Consider the following 17,047-nt stretch of genomic DNA (forward strand, 5'->3'; position numbering starts at 1 on the left):
GCCTGTGAGCCACGACTACTGAGCCTGCGCATCACAACTACTGAAGCCTTTGCGCCTAGAGCCCGTGCTCCGCAACAAGAGAAGCCACCACAATGAGAAGCCCTTGCATGGCAACGAAGAGTAGCCCGCACTTACCGAAACTAGAGAAAGCCCCTGCACAACAACGAAGACCCAACGCAGCCAAAAATAAATAAATTTATTTAAAAAAAAAAAAAGACTTCTGGCATTATCAGGATAAATGCTTCTAAATAGATGGATTAAAGCATATTTTATTAGCCCCAGTTAGAAGCCAGTTCTTTTAGTTCTTATACTAGACGTATGTTGTGTTTACTTTATATTCAAAGAGAGTACCTACAGTTTAGAAAAATCTTCATAAATTTATTTTAAATGAAGCTAACTTTTGATACATTATTTCTACTTTTCAGGGGGGTTTCCCCTTATTTTATAGTTGGGCACTTTCTTTTTTTTTTTTTTTTGCGGTACGCGGGCCTCTCACTGCTGTGGCCTCTCCCGTTGCGGAGCACAGGCTCCGGATGTTCAGGCTTAGCGGCCATGTCTCACGGGCCCAGCCACTCCGCGGCACGTGGGATCTTCCCAGACTGGGGCACGAACCCGCGTCCCCTGCATCGGCAGGCGGACTCTCAACCACTGTGCCACCAGGGAAGCCCAGTTGGGCACTTTCTAATTCAAAAGCCTAACACTACCTAATACACTTAATTCTGTGACCTAATGAAACAGGCTCTCAACTGTATTTAGCAGTTTAGAATCTAACATATTGCCTCCAAATAGAGTGGGATGGAATAGAGTAAAAATGACTGTCCTCTTAACCCAGATGCAATATAAAATAGTTCTCTTTTCTTCTAATAATAGAAATGCTTATGTATTACGAGGAAAAAAAACGTTTTAAGCTTTAAAGATTTAAGCTATTCAATTCCACAGCATATAATACAGCAGTTATGTCCTTTATTGCTGCCAGCTTCATAAAACTAATCTGTAGTTTCAAACACAGAAAAAGCTATAATACAAGTACAATTTTTCTTTAATTTTCTAAAATTCCTCAGCATGTGGACTAAATGGATTAAGAACAGAGGGAAAAAAATTGTTTCAATTGCAATTTCTTCTTTTTTTTTTTTTTTTTTTTTATTTTGCGGTACGCGGGCCTCTCACTGTTGTGGCCTCTCCCGGAGCACAGGCTCCGGACGCATAGGCTCAGCGGCCATGGCTCACGGGCCCAGCCACTCCGTGGCATCTGGGATCTTCCCGGACCGGGGCACGAACCCGTGTCCCCTGCATCGGCAGGCGGACTCAACCACTGCGCCACCAGGGAAGCCCAATTTCTTCTTTTAAATAATCAAAACATAAGCCTAATAAATCAGAAGAAATGTTAGAAGCTGATCCAAAAACTTGAGTAACAGCTTTGCCATTTTAGGGAAATGCATTGAACACTTTTTGGTTAGTTTATGGTTATAGTTGCCTTCCAAATAAAGCCAAGCATGAAGGGGGTGGGGGGGATTGCCATGACTTCTAAATATTTGTGAAACATTTTTGTAATATTTTTACTATATCACCCTGGAATTAGCATGTTGATTCTCAAAACCGCCAGATCTTTGACAATCTTTTAAATTATAGTAAAAAAAAAAAAATTGTGTCCCTTACACAGTATCAAGGGGTGTGCTCGTAAGTGTTCACCAGCCGGCTCTCAGGAGAAAGGATCCAGATTCGATGGGACCCAGATTTCAGCGGTGAGATGGGATAAAGACCCCCAAACCACCCAGCTGGCGCTGGACAGGGATGCGCACCCTCTGCTCTGAGGTGCCAGCCAGCTCCCCACGCTGCCACGGCCTACGGGGTGCATCCGTACCTGCTTTTCAAGCTCCTTTTGAGCTACTCTTTACATAACTCAGTGGCCTTTTTGCAGTTCCTTAAACTCTTCCAGCCCCTTTTTTCCTCAGAATCTTCACGGCTGTTTCCTCTGCCGAGAATACTGCGTCCTTCCTCCTCTAGTTCTTAAAAAAGCTTTAAAACCACTGTCCTAGGGCTTCCCTGGTGGCGCAGTGGTTGAGAGTCCGCCTGCCGATGCAGGGGACACGGGTTCGTGCCCCGGTCCGCGAAGATCCCACATGCCGTGGAGCGACTGGGCCCGTGAGCCATGGCCGCTGAGCCTGCGCGTCCGGAGCCTGTGCTCCGCAACGGGAGAGGCCACAACAGTGAGAGGCCCGCGTACTGCAAAAAAAACAAAAAAACACCACCGCCCTAGACAATACTGGAATGGGCAATGCCATCCAGACTCTTTATTTTATAGGTTTTAGATTAACAGTCCTGACCTCACCCTGCCATTACCACATTGCCTATACCTCTGTAATTTACATTCTAGTCACTTTCTAGTCCTTCTTCTGGGAGCCTATGAACCTGCGTTCTAGGTGACTGTGCTCATGTCTGCTCTAATCCAGTAAACTGGTGATTTTATTTTCACTCCGGAGGACTGCTTGATCCTTATGTGCCACAATACCTTTGTGCTCCATGCCAGCTTCACAAGTTGTATTTCATTTGTTTCTGCTAGTGATTTCATCACTGCTACTGTCATGTGATTTTGAAGTCATTGTTCAGACTTCTGTTTTAACATCCCTCTTTAAAAAGGAGATTGTACCTCATATCTTACCTAAGTCATTTAAATACAATTGAAATGCAAAAGTCACTTTAATTACCTTATAAACATTGTCTTTAAATAATAGGATTTATTTATACCACTGCTGTATATTTCCAATGACATCATTTTCAGGAAGGTACTATGAAATTCTCCATGGCCCTATACTTATTAAGTCTTCCTTTCTCTTCCCTTTCCCCCCTCACTCCCTCTCCCTCTTTGCTTTTCTTTTTTTTTTTGAAAAGCTTTCCTTTTTATTTCCTTTAATTAGTAAATTGTTCTCTGAATCAGAATAATGAACTTGTTTTTGTACCTTCTTTGATCTGATACTTTATATCAGTTATTTACTTAATCTATTTTTTTATATTTATTTATTTACTTATTTATTTGGTTGAGCTGGGTCCTAGTTGCTGCAGGCGGGCTCCTTAGTTGCAGCTCACTGGCTCCTTAGTTGTGGCATGCGAACTCTTAGTTGCGACACGCATGTGGGATCTAGTTCCCTGACCAGGGATTGAACCCGGGCCCCCTGCATTGGGAGCACAGAGTCTTATCCACTGCACCACCAAGGAAGTCCCCCCCTCTGTTTTCTATATCTAATCATGTTTTAGCCTCTCTTTAATAGCTGTAGAACAATTAAAACATTTACTGAGAATCTAAAATTAAATTTCTATCCCCTAAACCTTCAAAGTTCATAGCATATGTAATTCCCTGAATGCCATCTGTTATTGCTTTATTAAGCAAGTTGTTAAATGTAGCAGAAATGTCACTAACATTCAAAACTGTGCTCTAAAATATGTGTAGACATTCTAAACTGCTGATGACTTCTCTCTCATTACTCTGCTCACTTATTTGTAATACCGCAATCAGAGTCATAAATCTGCCTCTTCTACTTTCACTTCCTTCCATTTATTTTTGGTATGATCATCTTGATTTACTATTATTAGCAAGATTGGCTCATTATCATTACTGGTTACTAACACAGTTCCAGGAACACACCACCTATTCTATAAAATGTTACCTCACTTTTATTTTCTTACTTCTGGGATCTTCTAAACATATCTATCTATTTAAAATACTTTCACCAGGAGCTAGAACAAAGCTATGACCCTAGGGACCTAGAACAAATAAGGAAAACACTTGTTTAATTCCTATTACCTTTGGTAACTAAAGGATAAAACACGATGGCCACTAAGGCCAACTTTAGGAGGACAAAGAACTTTGGAAGGGCATATCCTCCCCCTGGTGTCCTCAGAGCTTAGAATAATGCCTTGCACACAGTGAATACTCAATATAGGATGGTTGAATCAATGAATCTGTGGGCAAGCAGAGGCAATAGCCATGTCTTATGTGGCACTGAATGCCCACAAATACATATGTGTATTTGTTAATTGTAGAAATAACTGGTGTGTATGTCCAGTTGATCAAAATTAATTATATGGTCAAATATAATCACAACATGTTTGTGCATGTGGGGTGTTCAGTAACAGGTTCTTTAGGTACCTTTGTTTCAGTAAAGGTGAAATAAAATTTAGCATGTGATTGTTCCAGCAAATATTCATGCAGACAAGTGAATTGTTTTTGGTTTTGTTTTTTCTAAAAAAAAGATACTTATTTGTTTTCGCTTTATAGAATCAGGAGTAAATGGTTTTGGCAGAAGTATACAGATGTTGATATGATTTTCTTTGGCTTCATAGTTTTGAATTTATTTTTTTAATACCTGGATTTTATAACTTATTCAATATTTAGATACATAATTCCTTAAATTCCCATTTCAAGGTTTAGGGTTCAGCCCCTTCCTCCTCACACGTACTACCCAGGCCACACACCTGCCCCTCTACATTCCATTTGCTTTATTTTCTTTAGAGCAACATCTGAAATTCTTATTTTCTTATTTGTTCATTGCCTGTCCCTCCTAATAGAATATACGTTCCGGGAAAGCAGAAAATCTTATCTGACACTACTGTACCCCCAGCACCTAGCACAGTGCCTGGTACAGAAAAATTGTCCTTCAAAATTTTGTTGAATGGCAGGAAGAAAGGAAGGAAGAAAGCAATGATATTTGCTTCCTGATTTTTTTTTTACATTGAATTTTTGCTGGAAAATGTCTCAGTCCATTCGGGCTACTATAACAAAATATCATAGACTGGATGGCTTACAAAGACCAGAAATTTATTTCTCAATTCTGGAAGCTAGGAAGTCCAAGATCAAGGTGTCAGCAGACTCAGTGTCTGGTGAGGGCCCATTTCCTGGTTCATGGGCAGCTGTATCTTGTTGCTGTACAAAGAAGAAGTTTGGGAGCTCTTGGGGTCTCTTATAAAGGCACTAACCCAATTCATGAAGGTTCCACCCTCGTGACCTAATCACCTCCCAAGGACCCCCCCTCCCCACCTCCAAATACCAGCACATTGGGGAATACAATTCAACATATCATTCTGGGGTGAAACAAGCATTCAGTAGAGCAGAAAAAAAAAAACGTTAACTAATTCGATGACCCTTTCTCCCATGTTACCCAGAAAAACAAGATTATTTTCCATCTCTATCTTAACATCTTTTTTTCCCTGTTCTTAAAAGAAGAGGTTTGGGCTTCCCTGGTGGCACAGTGGTTAAGAATCCGCCTGCCAATGCAGGGGACACGGGTTCAAGCCCTGGTCCAGGAAGATCCCACATGCCGCGGAGCAACTAAGCCTGTGTGCCACAACTACTGAGCCTGCGGTCTAGAGCCCGTGAGCCACAACTACTGAGCCTGCGCACCACGACTAATGAAGCCCGCGTGCCTAGAGTCCGTGCTCCGCAACAAGAGAAACCACCACAATGAGAAGCCCGCGCACTGCAATGAAGAGTAGCCCCCGCTTGCCGCAACTAGAGAAAGCCAGCGCACCGCAATGAAGACCCAACGCAGCCAAAAACAAATAAATTAATAAATTAAAAAAAAAAAAAAAGAAGAGGCTTTTCTCCCTTCCAAGGTTAACCCCGTTATACTTGTACTGTTTACCTTAGATTAACATCCGTGGGTGAGCAGATGATCCAGGAAGAGTGAGGAGTGAGGAATGCAGAGGGCCCAAGGCAAAATTCGAACATTTGAGGAAAAGACAAAGGAAAGGGAAAAAAAAAAAAAAAAAAAGGAGAACGTCTCATTTACACCTTGCAATCTGGTTTCTGCCCGAATCACCAAATTGAAACCATTGTCCCCGAAGGCACTTGCTACACCTCCTGTTACTGAATTTCTAAGTCTGTGTCTCTCACCATGTCCTGTCTAAATGTCCTTCTCTCTCTAATCCCTTGGATAAAGTCATTCCTCAATGTTCAGTTGTGAGCCCCATGTTTTGTTTTGTTTTCCTCCATTCTCCTTTGAGCATAAAAAGTATCAGCGGGAAATAAATGTATCCCGCAGTCACCTTCCCGCCCACACTCCATGTTTTCCATGAGGAGTTTTCCCAGATGCTTCTGCCTCTGCACCTCATGACTATCTGATTGGTACATTTTGTTTAAGGAAATGGGCTTGTATAGTTTTTCCTCTTTCTGGTTTTTTTTGTGGTTGGTTTTTTTGTTTGTTTTGTTTTTTTCTACAAAGGAACCACCTTTTCTATCCCTGGCACCAGTGCCTTGCTTTTCTTGTTCTAAGTCAGTGGGGGGAGACTAAGGCCCACTTGACCTTCACTTTCAACTATTGATATGTCCTCCGATATAACATTTATTAGTAAGAAAGAGGGTAGGGCTTCCCTGGTGGCTCAGTGGTTGACAGTCTGCCTACCGATGCAGGGGATACGGGTTCGTGCCCCGGGCCGGGAAGATCCCATGTGCCGCGGAGCGGCTGGGCCCGTGAGCCATGGCCGCTGAGCCTGCGCGTCCAGAGCCTGTGCTCTGCAATGGGAGAGGCCACAACAGTGAGAGGCCCGCGTACCGCAAAAAAAAAAAAGAGGGTATAATCTCTATCCATTGCTTTTGTCTTCCTCATCTAGACCCTGCCTGGGAAGAAACATTCTAGTTATTGAGCTCCTCACATCTCCACAATAGTAAAGATTTTTTTAAAATGAGATCTGTGTACTCATCTTGAATACATATAAATACATATAAAATGTCTTTTTTACCCTTTTTACCCTTTTCTCTTCCTGATATACCTTTCTGGTGTCCAAACATACAGAACTTGTTCCTCCCGAAAGAGTCACTGCAGACTAATTTATTTGAGCATTTATTTTTTCATCACTTTGGAAATAAAGGTGTCAGTAGTTCTAATAGTTAGTACAATTGTATTTTTTTTTAAGTCCTAAATGATGAAAAGTATCTTTCTGAGTGAATGAAAGGAATGAATCATTTACTCTCATCTGTTCTCACATATGACTTTCAAATCTTCCTCTGTACCCCCCTGGAGTCTTTTCTACTTCCAGTCCTATGTTACCAATTGTCTACAGAATAGTTCCCCTTAGATTTTATTTTATCCCATGCCCTACATGTTTTTCAATTCTTTGAAACTTTTTATTTTGACATAATTGCAGGCTTACAGAGAAGTTGCAAGAATATTGCAAATAATTTTATCCTTTACCCAAATTTTCCAAACGTTAACATTTTATCACATTTGCTTTGTCCTTTTCTCTAGTCTCTCTTCTGTTGTCGTTCTAAACCTTTTGAGAGTACTTTGAAGATATGATTTCCCTCTATTGTCAAATGGTTCAGTGAGCATTTCCTAAGAACAAGGACATTCTTTTACATAAGAAAAAGACAATGATCAAAATCAGGAAATTAACATTGATACATTACTGTTATCTAATCTAAAGACCTTATTCAGATTTCACCAATTGTCCCAATAATGCCTTTTATGCCAAGGAAAATCTCCAATCATTCATTGCATTCAGTTGTAGTATCTCCTAAATCTCCTTTGATCTCAAATAGTTCCTCAATCTTTCTTTGTCTCTTAGAACATGGATATTTTTGAAGAGTACATGTCAGTTATTTTGTTGGCTGTCCATCAGTTAAATATTCCTTTGACCCCATCCATCCACATTAATTTACCCTTGGAACAACAATGAATAAATGTAATCCATTTTCCACGTGCATATTCCAGTTTCATATTTCATCACCTCTCAGTAGGTGTGTGATCACTTAACCTCTCTGTGTCTTAGTTCCTCATCTTTAAAACTGGAATAATTACACCTTCCTAATGAGTTATAGAGAGGCTTAAAGGAACTGATATGTTTAAAAGGAATTTACCCTACAAACTCATCAAGTTGTATACATTAAATATACACAGCTTTTTGTATGTTAATCATACCTCAATAAAGTAGTTTTGTTGTGTTTTTTAAAAGGATTTACCCAATGCATGTCACAAAGTCATTTGCTTTTCATGTGATTTGATTTCTCAACTGTCCACCATTTTGCCACTCTTACATAAACGCATTCTAGTTTGCCCATGTGTCTCTAAAAAGGGGCTTCTAGAACTACTCACCAAAATAATTGTCAGCCTCATCTGACTGCTTTTTTAATTTATTGATTGGTTGATTGATTGATTGATTTTTGGCTGTGTTGGGTCTTCATTGCTGCACACGGGCTTTCTCTAGTTGCAGCGAGCGGGGGCTACTCCTCGTTGCAGTGTGCAGGCTTCTCATTGCGGTGGCTTCTCTTGCTGCGGAGCATGGGCTGAAGGCGCGCAGGCTTCAGTAGTTGTGGCACGCGGGTTCAGTCGTTGTGGTGCATGGGTTTAGCTGCTCCTCGGCATGTGGGATCTTCCTGGATCAGGGCTCAAACCTGTGTCCCCTGCATTGGCAGGCGGATTCTTAACCACTGCACCACCAGGGAAGCCCCTCAGACTATTTAATATTGAACCTGTAGTCAGTTAAAACCCCTACAACTTTTTCTGCATAACCTTTTTTGGTATTAGTATCATTACTACAACTAATACTAGCACCAGTACTTCTTGACCTAATTATATGTGCCAAGATCTGCATAGAACACCTCTTTGGATGGCCCTTTATGTTATGTACTTCTCCCAATTCCATGCAGTAGTTATTATCTGCATTTCTGAGATGAGGAAACAGATTCAAAGCAGTTAAGTCACAGGATTTGTATAAGTGAGAGAGCTGGAATTTAGTCCCAGGCTTACTGGAACCCTTAAGATTCCTGATTTTTGCCAACCAACATATTAGCTTTTTCTTCCCAGTTTGCATCTTGTATAACTCTCATGTCTTCCTCCAGGTCATTGATGAAAATTTTATTTGAGAGAGACCCCTGTGATAAATGCTGAACGTTTTCTTCTACATTGAAATCAATCACTCTCTGGGTACAGTTTTTACAAATAGTATAAATAAACCTTGCTAGATTGTAGGCTAATTTACCTATAACCATCTTATCCACAAGAACAACTTAAGATTTTTTTTTTCATGCCTCTGGCATCCCCCCTGGCTACTAATCTAATAGCACCACTGGGGGAAAAATGTTTGTCTTAGTTTAGCCCAGCTTGTTTGTATTGGAATAATATTGGTCCCTAGTGGTTATTCCTTTTCTTCTTACAAATTTTCCCTTTAGTAATCTATTCTAGAATTTTGATAGGGGTGAATTCAAACAATAGTAGTTTCCAAAATTCTGGTCCCTTTCTAACAATGTCACTGAGTTGCTATGTGACCTAGAAAAGGTCACTCTTTTGACCTAGACATTTCTGAATGAATGAGAAAATTAAATCCACCATTTATTAAGCTCAGTGTACAAATTACGTTTATTTGATTTTGGCCACAACTTACCCAGCAAATATTATCTCTGTTTCACAGATGAGAATGCTGAGAGTTGGAGAGATTTGGAAACTTACCTAAAGTCACTCAAGTTATAAGTGGTAGAGCTGTTAGATATATTGAGTCAAAAAAATTAATAAGTAAATAAGTGGCACATTTTTGCAAACTCTTTATGCTGTAAATCATGTCAGGACACTCTGCTGCCATTAATTGTTCATTTGTACCAAATGGTATAGACTAAAAAGTAGATTTGCTTGAGCATCTAAGTGTTTCCTACCCAATCAAATCAATAATGTATCAGAAGGCAACAATCCTCAAAGTGTTTTCAAAGGAGCACTGCAGTAGCCTCAGGCTAAAGCAGTTCTGTCAAATGTTTGACATAAGTTTCATTCTACTGAGATTCTCTTGGAGATTCAAAGCTTTCTGAGGAGCCCTTTAGAAAAGAAACCCATTTAACATTCGTGAGCCACAGAGCTAGAGTTTCCCTAATCACTTTTGACACAAGCTGTTATAGGTGTTAAAGTAGTTTTTCTTTTTTCGTCGTTTCTACTCCTTGGCACTCCAAGGATGTTTCTCCGGGGGTACAATGAGGTTTAAAAACATATTTTTATTTATATGAACATACCTCTTATTTGACCGTGCTCCCTCATGTACTGAGGTTGAACCTGGCCTTCACAACCTCCTAAACCTCCTAGTTTAGGGATGTGCTGCTATCCCTTTTTTTTCTTTTCTTTTCTTTTTTTTTTTTTGGCTGCGCCCATACATCTTGCGGGATCTCAGTTCCTCCACGAGGGATTGAACCCGGGCCTCGGCAGTGACCACTGTACCGCCAGGGAATTCCCATCTGTTATCCCGATTTTACATTTGCAGAAAAAGTTCTAGAGTTTCTAAGGAATTTGCTCAGGCCTGACAGCAAGAGAAGGGCCAAACCGAGACTCAGATTCAGATTTTTCTCAAACCCAATTCAGCACTCTTTCACTTGACTCATGTCTTTGTTTTTCTGCCTGTGATCATTTAAAAAGCTTGCTGACGTTTCCGAAAACAAGCAACTTTGGAAAATGGACCAGGTTATGTTAAAAATGGTCGATGACCTTTACATTATGACTGTTTAAATACTAAAACTGATATTTGGAATTTTCCCCCTTTTGAAAAGTTCTTATTCCTCCCTCAGCATCAGCAGTTGGGGCTGGAAATGGAAACGGGGTAGACCATACTAAGTTTGAGCCATGTGGGAAAACGATGGGATCCTGAAAACAGCAAATTAGCCCACAGCTATACCTGTTTACATAGTCAATGTGTGTTTGTTCTGTTTGAAGATACTTCAAAAATAACAACTGTAAAAGAGATTACTGCTTTGATCAGAGAATCTGAATCTCCTTTGTTTGACCATGAATAATTGGTCTTTGTAATGTTAATGCTTCTTTTAAGGAATATCAGATCTGTAAATGCACCTTAATTACAGGCAAGCCGTTTTGGAGGGAATTCACGACAGCATTTTATTGAAGGTCTTTTCTAGTTCCCCTTCAAATCTAATTACAGTAGAAAGATTATTTTACGCCAAGCAGCAAAAAGCTATAATTATTAGTGTTTTCATTCATGTTCACATAGGTGAAAAGAGTTATCTTATTGAAGAATAAGATTGAAATCTTAAAAATGTCCTAGTTTTCCTATTAAGCACAGAAGGAGGTAAAGCCTTAACTGAGTTATACTTGCTAACCTGTTAACCATAATCCAGCCGGCAGCTCTGAAGTCTGTTTTCCCCAGACTTTACACTTGGAAGCACCACTTGGGAATCCGCAACTTAAGCAATGATTGATTCCTAAATCTTGTTTTTAAATTTGAAACCAATTAAACAATCCACTCAGAGTAAGAGAGTAGAAAATATCTTTTTTTAAAAAGCCTTCCTATTGTAATTTTGTGGTATTCAGCTTAGTTATTTTTGTTGTAAGAAAATAGATGTCAATATGGAAGGTTAGATGTTGCTGAAGATGTGAGGAAATGGGATTGCTAAACTGCAGATCGGGTGATTTAGTTAGATATGAGGAAGAATGTCTCAACAGCAGAGTGAAATCTCCTTACGTGGAGGTGGCTTGAAAGTTGCATATTTTATGAAACGGTATGGGGCAAAGCTTGTGAGCCAAGCAGGGCCTGCTCAAAGAGGGGAAACTTTCCATAGACTGCATTTGCTGTCTTACTTTGTATTCAATCCCAAAATGGAATTTTCTCCTCCTCTGGCCAGAAGGCTAACGACCCTGAAGCACTTATACCTTGCGCCCACCAGCTTCCACCTTCCAACCTGAGAGCATTTTTTGCAATATCGTGTTAACATTTAAACTTATCATTTTAAAACCATGAATAGAGCCCATCACACCTGTATAGGAGGGGAAATGTCTCTGAGGTTTAAACCACACTGAGTTAGCACATTCCCAGTCATTTGGGGTGTGGTTTTTTTTCCTAATTATAGCAGCAATTAGCTTTGCAGCATTGCATTCATTCCGAACAGCAGGGATGGAGAACAATAATCTTGTTTACCTGAAGCTGGAGAGAGTGTACCTAGCTTTGTTCCCTCCGCAGCCTAATCTAAGTGCTTTGCTAGGTGCCATCCTGCACAATGGAGTGTGACTGGGCCCCTCAAAGAGCCTCCCTCACCTGGTTAATTCAGTTGTCACTGAAAACCTCCACAAGGTCAACGAAAAACAGGTAACACGTCGTTTCAGACTTAATAAAGGTGGCATCTTTTATTTACATTGATTTCAAAGACAGAGCCCTCAGGTATAGTGATACCTTTTTTTTTTTTTTAAATCGTTTAATCTGTTAAAATTATCCCAGGGAAAACAATGGAGCTCCTTTAGAGTGTTCTTGACAGTGAATGAAATAGGAAGATGGCTGTGGTCAAAGGCTCTTTTGCAGTCATGGGGAGGAGCAAATTATTAAATGGACAAGTTATTACATTTGAAAATGAACTGCATTACAATGGGAACGTGTCATTAGTTTTCATTTTCCACAACAAAGATTTTAGGGTAATTCCTTTCATGAGAGTTGTTTCTCTTCTATGTACATTACCCTTCAAAACCACTGTTGTCACCATCAGAGGGTCTTCGGTTTGGCTCTGGGTTTTTTCCTTAAGGTGTAAGAGGAATAGCCTTGATTATTCTAAATACCTAAATGTTAGAGCAAAAGTTTGATTGCAGCCAGCAAGAACTGAAATGGTGGGTGGGTACAGTACAAATGGGTCATAGCCCTTGTACAGTGCCAAACGATAATACTCTGAGGGTATACTACAGCGTTTGACATATTTTAGTGTTTTACAGTGTACACAGTTTATTTCTCTACGTCAAATGTAGGCTACTACAGAGGAAGAACAGTAATCAGTTATACATTAACCATGAAAGGTCATTTCCTGTGGCAAATGCAAGGTCTATTGATCAAGTAATATTTGTTGGTAGAAATGAGTCTCATTACTGAATGAAGCTTGTGAAGGAAAACATTATCTAGTGGGACATGATGATGTGTGCAAATCATCCATTTGCTCAAGGTGGTTTGAATATCATCAAATGTTTATCTGCACTTCTTAAATGTAATTTACTGACTTTTCAGCTAATCAATCCCCAAAGCTGCGTTCTTTTGTCGACTTACTAGGCTGCACATTCAAACAATGATTAATTGCCTCATGTTAACTATGAGATAAAAAAAAATGAAAAGAAAATGAATGACGTATTCATTTGGGTTACAAAATGGGCTATAAACTAGTTTCCCAGCATGAGCTGTGGTTTACTTTCAAACTTAAATAACTTGTCTATGTAACTTTATCTTCCGGGCACTTCCTGCAAACTTCATATATTATGCAATGACGCCCATAAATATAGGTAGAAGTTAACTTGAATGGCTGAAACAGAGTTAACCACACACATGTAGTTAAAGCTTTATCACCATTTCTGTCATAAACCTCTCCCTTTTCTTTAAGAGATTTACCAAGCTATCATAAAAAAGTATTATGGCTGTATCTTTGCAAAAAAAGAACGCTTGAGAAGTGGCTTACCTCCTTAAACATACTGGACTTCGGCTTACCGTCCCATAGTCATGAACCATGAGTGCTGCCACATGTCAGGAAGGCCACTTTGTTTGCGTGTCCAACGTCACAGGGTTGAGGTGGCACTGGCATTTATTATTCCCTTATTTTTCATAAATTCCTAAAAAATTTAACACAATATAACTCCAATGATGACATATTACTAGAGGTATACGATTTAAACACATGTAGCCAAGTCACCAAATAAACAAGGAAAAGTGTAAAATAGAATGCTTTATGGGGAAAAAAGTGATTATACATAATGAAATATCTGTAATGAGAGGGATAGAAATTTTCCAGGCATATAATCAGCCTTAAATAACTGGGCAGGAAAATTGAAAGGATCAGATCCCCTACATTGACTTGGTAAATGGCTATAGCAAGCATCCTGATGATTCTGCTGACTTCTTTTCAAGAGCTAACACCAGTGGCATTATATCTTGCAGTATATATGTAGCATCTTGAGAAATTTTGCGGTACACGGCCTCTCACTGTTGTGGCCTCTCCCGTTGTGGAGCACAGGCTCCGGATGCGCAGGCTCAGCGGCCATGGCTCACGAGCCTTAGCCGCTCCGCGGCATGTGGGATCTTCCCGGACCGGGGCACGAACCCGTGTCCCCTGCATCGACAGGCGGACTCTCAACCACTGCGCCACCAGGGAAGCCCATCTAATATATACTTTTTAATGGGTAGACACAAGCCCTCTCTTTCTAGGAATGATTTCTCTCCAGAAATATGAGATTATCTTTAATTACCTCTTACTTTCTATGTTAATTACCTCTTACTTCTATCAGAGAAGTCTGAGGATCATGGAGTGGAAGATTACTGGACTTGAGTCAAAAAACTGAATTCAAATTCTTCAAGGCCCTTCTCCGAGATCTCTTCCTCCAGGAAGCCTTCCTTGACTGTCTGACACAGATAATGCTTTATCTTTTAGGTTTTCAAGGTATTTGCTGTTTAATCTTTAATAACACTTTTGGTCCCCTTTGAGTCACCAGTGCTCTTTAGCACAGTTCATGTCCCATAGTAGCTGCTCAGTAAATGCTTGTTGAATAATAGGTTTCTAAAATTGAGAGGGTTCTATTAGGTGAGATGAATCCTTTGGTTCTTTTTAGACCAACAACATTCCATGAATCCTAGCTCATCTTCCTAGTAATAGGCATTTATGGAGATAGGCTACTTTTTGCATGGAATCGCCAATGCTTAGCTGGGACGTAGCTAGCAACCTCTCTCCCTGCCTGCCATCCACAACCCCCAATCTCTCTCCTCTCTCCAGAGGTAAACTGATTACAGTTGTGTGTTAGCCATTTTAGACAATGTATATTTCACATACATCACTTACATAAATGACACCATGAAATATGTATTAACCAGTGACTTTTTTTCACTTATTGTGCCTTTAGAGACATTTCATGTCAGTATAGATATAGCTACTTCATTCTGTTAAAATTTCTGGGTAATATGTGGATAGAGTAGAATTTACTCACTCATTTACTTGACCATTACTTATTGTTGGATATTTAGATAATTGTCAGTCTTTCATTATTACAAACGATGCTGCAATAAACATTCTGCTACATCTATCTACTTTTGTGCACACTTAAGGGATTTTGAGGAATGAATTTCTAAAAGTAGAATTTCAAAGTGTGTGAAAATTTTACCTTTTGATAGATGCTTTAGAGTGCCCTGTGCAGAGAGCCGTTTTACCAAGACCCTACAAAGTTTTATTTTTACTAACATTATGAGACTTCCAGTTTCCCCACACCCTCTCTGAATCACTTTCATTTCTGTACATCTGGTGAGCAAAAATGTTATCCCATTGCTGTTTGTTTTGCATTTCCCTGAGAGTGGTGGGGTTGAGAAACTTTTCATACATTTATCGGCCTCTTGTACATCTTCTTTGTGAATTGCCTATTTACCACCATTGCCTAATTTTCCTTGGGTTCTCTCTGTCTTACAGATTTTTTTTTTAAAGATCTCTTTTATGATTGTGAATATGAATCCTTTGTTGCAAATGTTTTCTCCCAGATAGTCACTTACTATTTAGGGGTTTGGGGTAAAGGGGTCATTTGTCTTTTACCTTCACGGTCACACTGATACACAAGACTCTCCATTAGGTTAGACTTTCTCTTGGACTTTATTATATAAATTCTTTATATAGCATGTAGAAATTAGGTTTGATCTATCCGTGGGCCAACTGTTCTCACCAGTTTACCCAGTTTGTGATTTACCCTAAGCACTATGTCTGTTCTTACCCAGAATTCCCTCCTCTCTCCTCCTATCTGCTGTTTTGCAGAAACTTGTGTTTTCTTTAAGGTCAATTCAAGAATCAAAGTCCACAGCGGATCTCTCTTCCTTGTTCACTATCCACTGGCACAAAGTTATTTTGTTATTTTATGTGCACATATACTGTAACTTCAACGAGATGGGAAGCTATCCAACTGAAGGTCCCTTGCTTTTGCCATAACTCCCACTGTCTAACACATAGTGGGACTCTAATAAATAATTGTTGGTTGTTTTAAAAATTCTTTTTTATAGGAAAATACTTAATCTATCCCTTCTCCCCCAGACATGTACACCATCCCTGTGCATTTCTTCAATCATCTCTTTTGTGTAATTTGCCTTTTGTTCCATTTGTCCTTAGGTCACACCTGCTTATAATGTCTGAGGTTCTAAACCTCAACAATAAATTGAGAGCAATGTTAAGGATCTGATTTTCTGAAAATTCTCTGGTGACACAAAGAAGAATCTAATATTTTTCAAATTTGAAAGACGCATCTCTAAAGTCTAACTTATTCCCTGGGATAGGTTTTTATTTCATGCTACCTGAGACCTGTCTTCTTTTTTTGGTTTATTTGTTTGTTTTTTAAAATTAAAAGTCAAAAACCTAATCTACACTACATTAAAATACAATTTATATTTCATTGATTGGTCAAGTTGTTCTTCTTATTACTACTGCTTCTACTGTGCTTTCCTTCAAAAAGTTTTTTTTATATAATAGAATGTTTCAAAAAGATACAAAAATAGTGAGAATGAACCCTTCATGTACTCATCACCCAGCTTCAACCATTATTAACTCGTGGTCAATCTTTTTCATTCATACCTTCCTTCAGTGTTTATCCTCTCTGGGTTATTTTGAAGCAAATCCCCAAATGTCAAATCATTTTATACTTAAATATAAAATTTAAGTCCAAAAATGTAGTTCAAAGCTCTGGAGGCCCTTGTGTTTTGTGTGTGTACGTGTGCATTCTTCATTCAGACATGCATTTTCATATAGTACTCTACACGGCAGAGCCATGGTTGGCTGAAGAAACAAAGATGAATGTAATATGTAATATAATAAAAATAAATTTGATAAGTGCAGTGATAGTGGTGGTACTCAGTACATAGGGCCATCATGACAAAAATGATCGTTCCATAAGGTCTGTATGTTTTAGCTGAGATGGGATTGCTTTTATGGGTTTGTGATAGGTTCTCCTCAATTTAACTTCAAGTCTCCTACAAAAACAAATCTGTGAAGACCAGTGCTAGAAAGCAGGATCTCATCTTTTGAAATAAAACAAATAGTTCTCAAACCTTTATTCTTTTTTTCCTTTTAATTTCAAAACGATTTCAAACT

This window comes from Stenella coeruleoalba (assembly GCF_951394435.1).
Source record: "Stenella coeruleoalba genome assembly, chromosome: 18".
NCBI classification, from domain to species: Eukaryota; Metazoa; Chordata; class Mammalia; order Artiodactyla; family Delphinidae; genus Stenella; species Stenella coeruleoalba.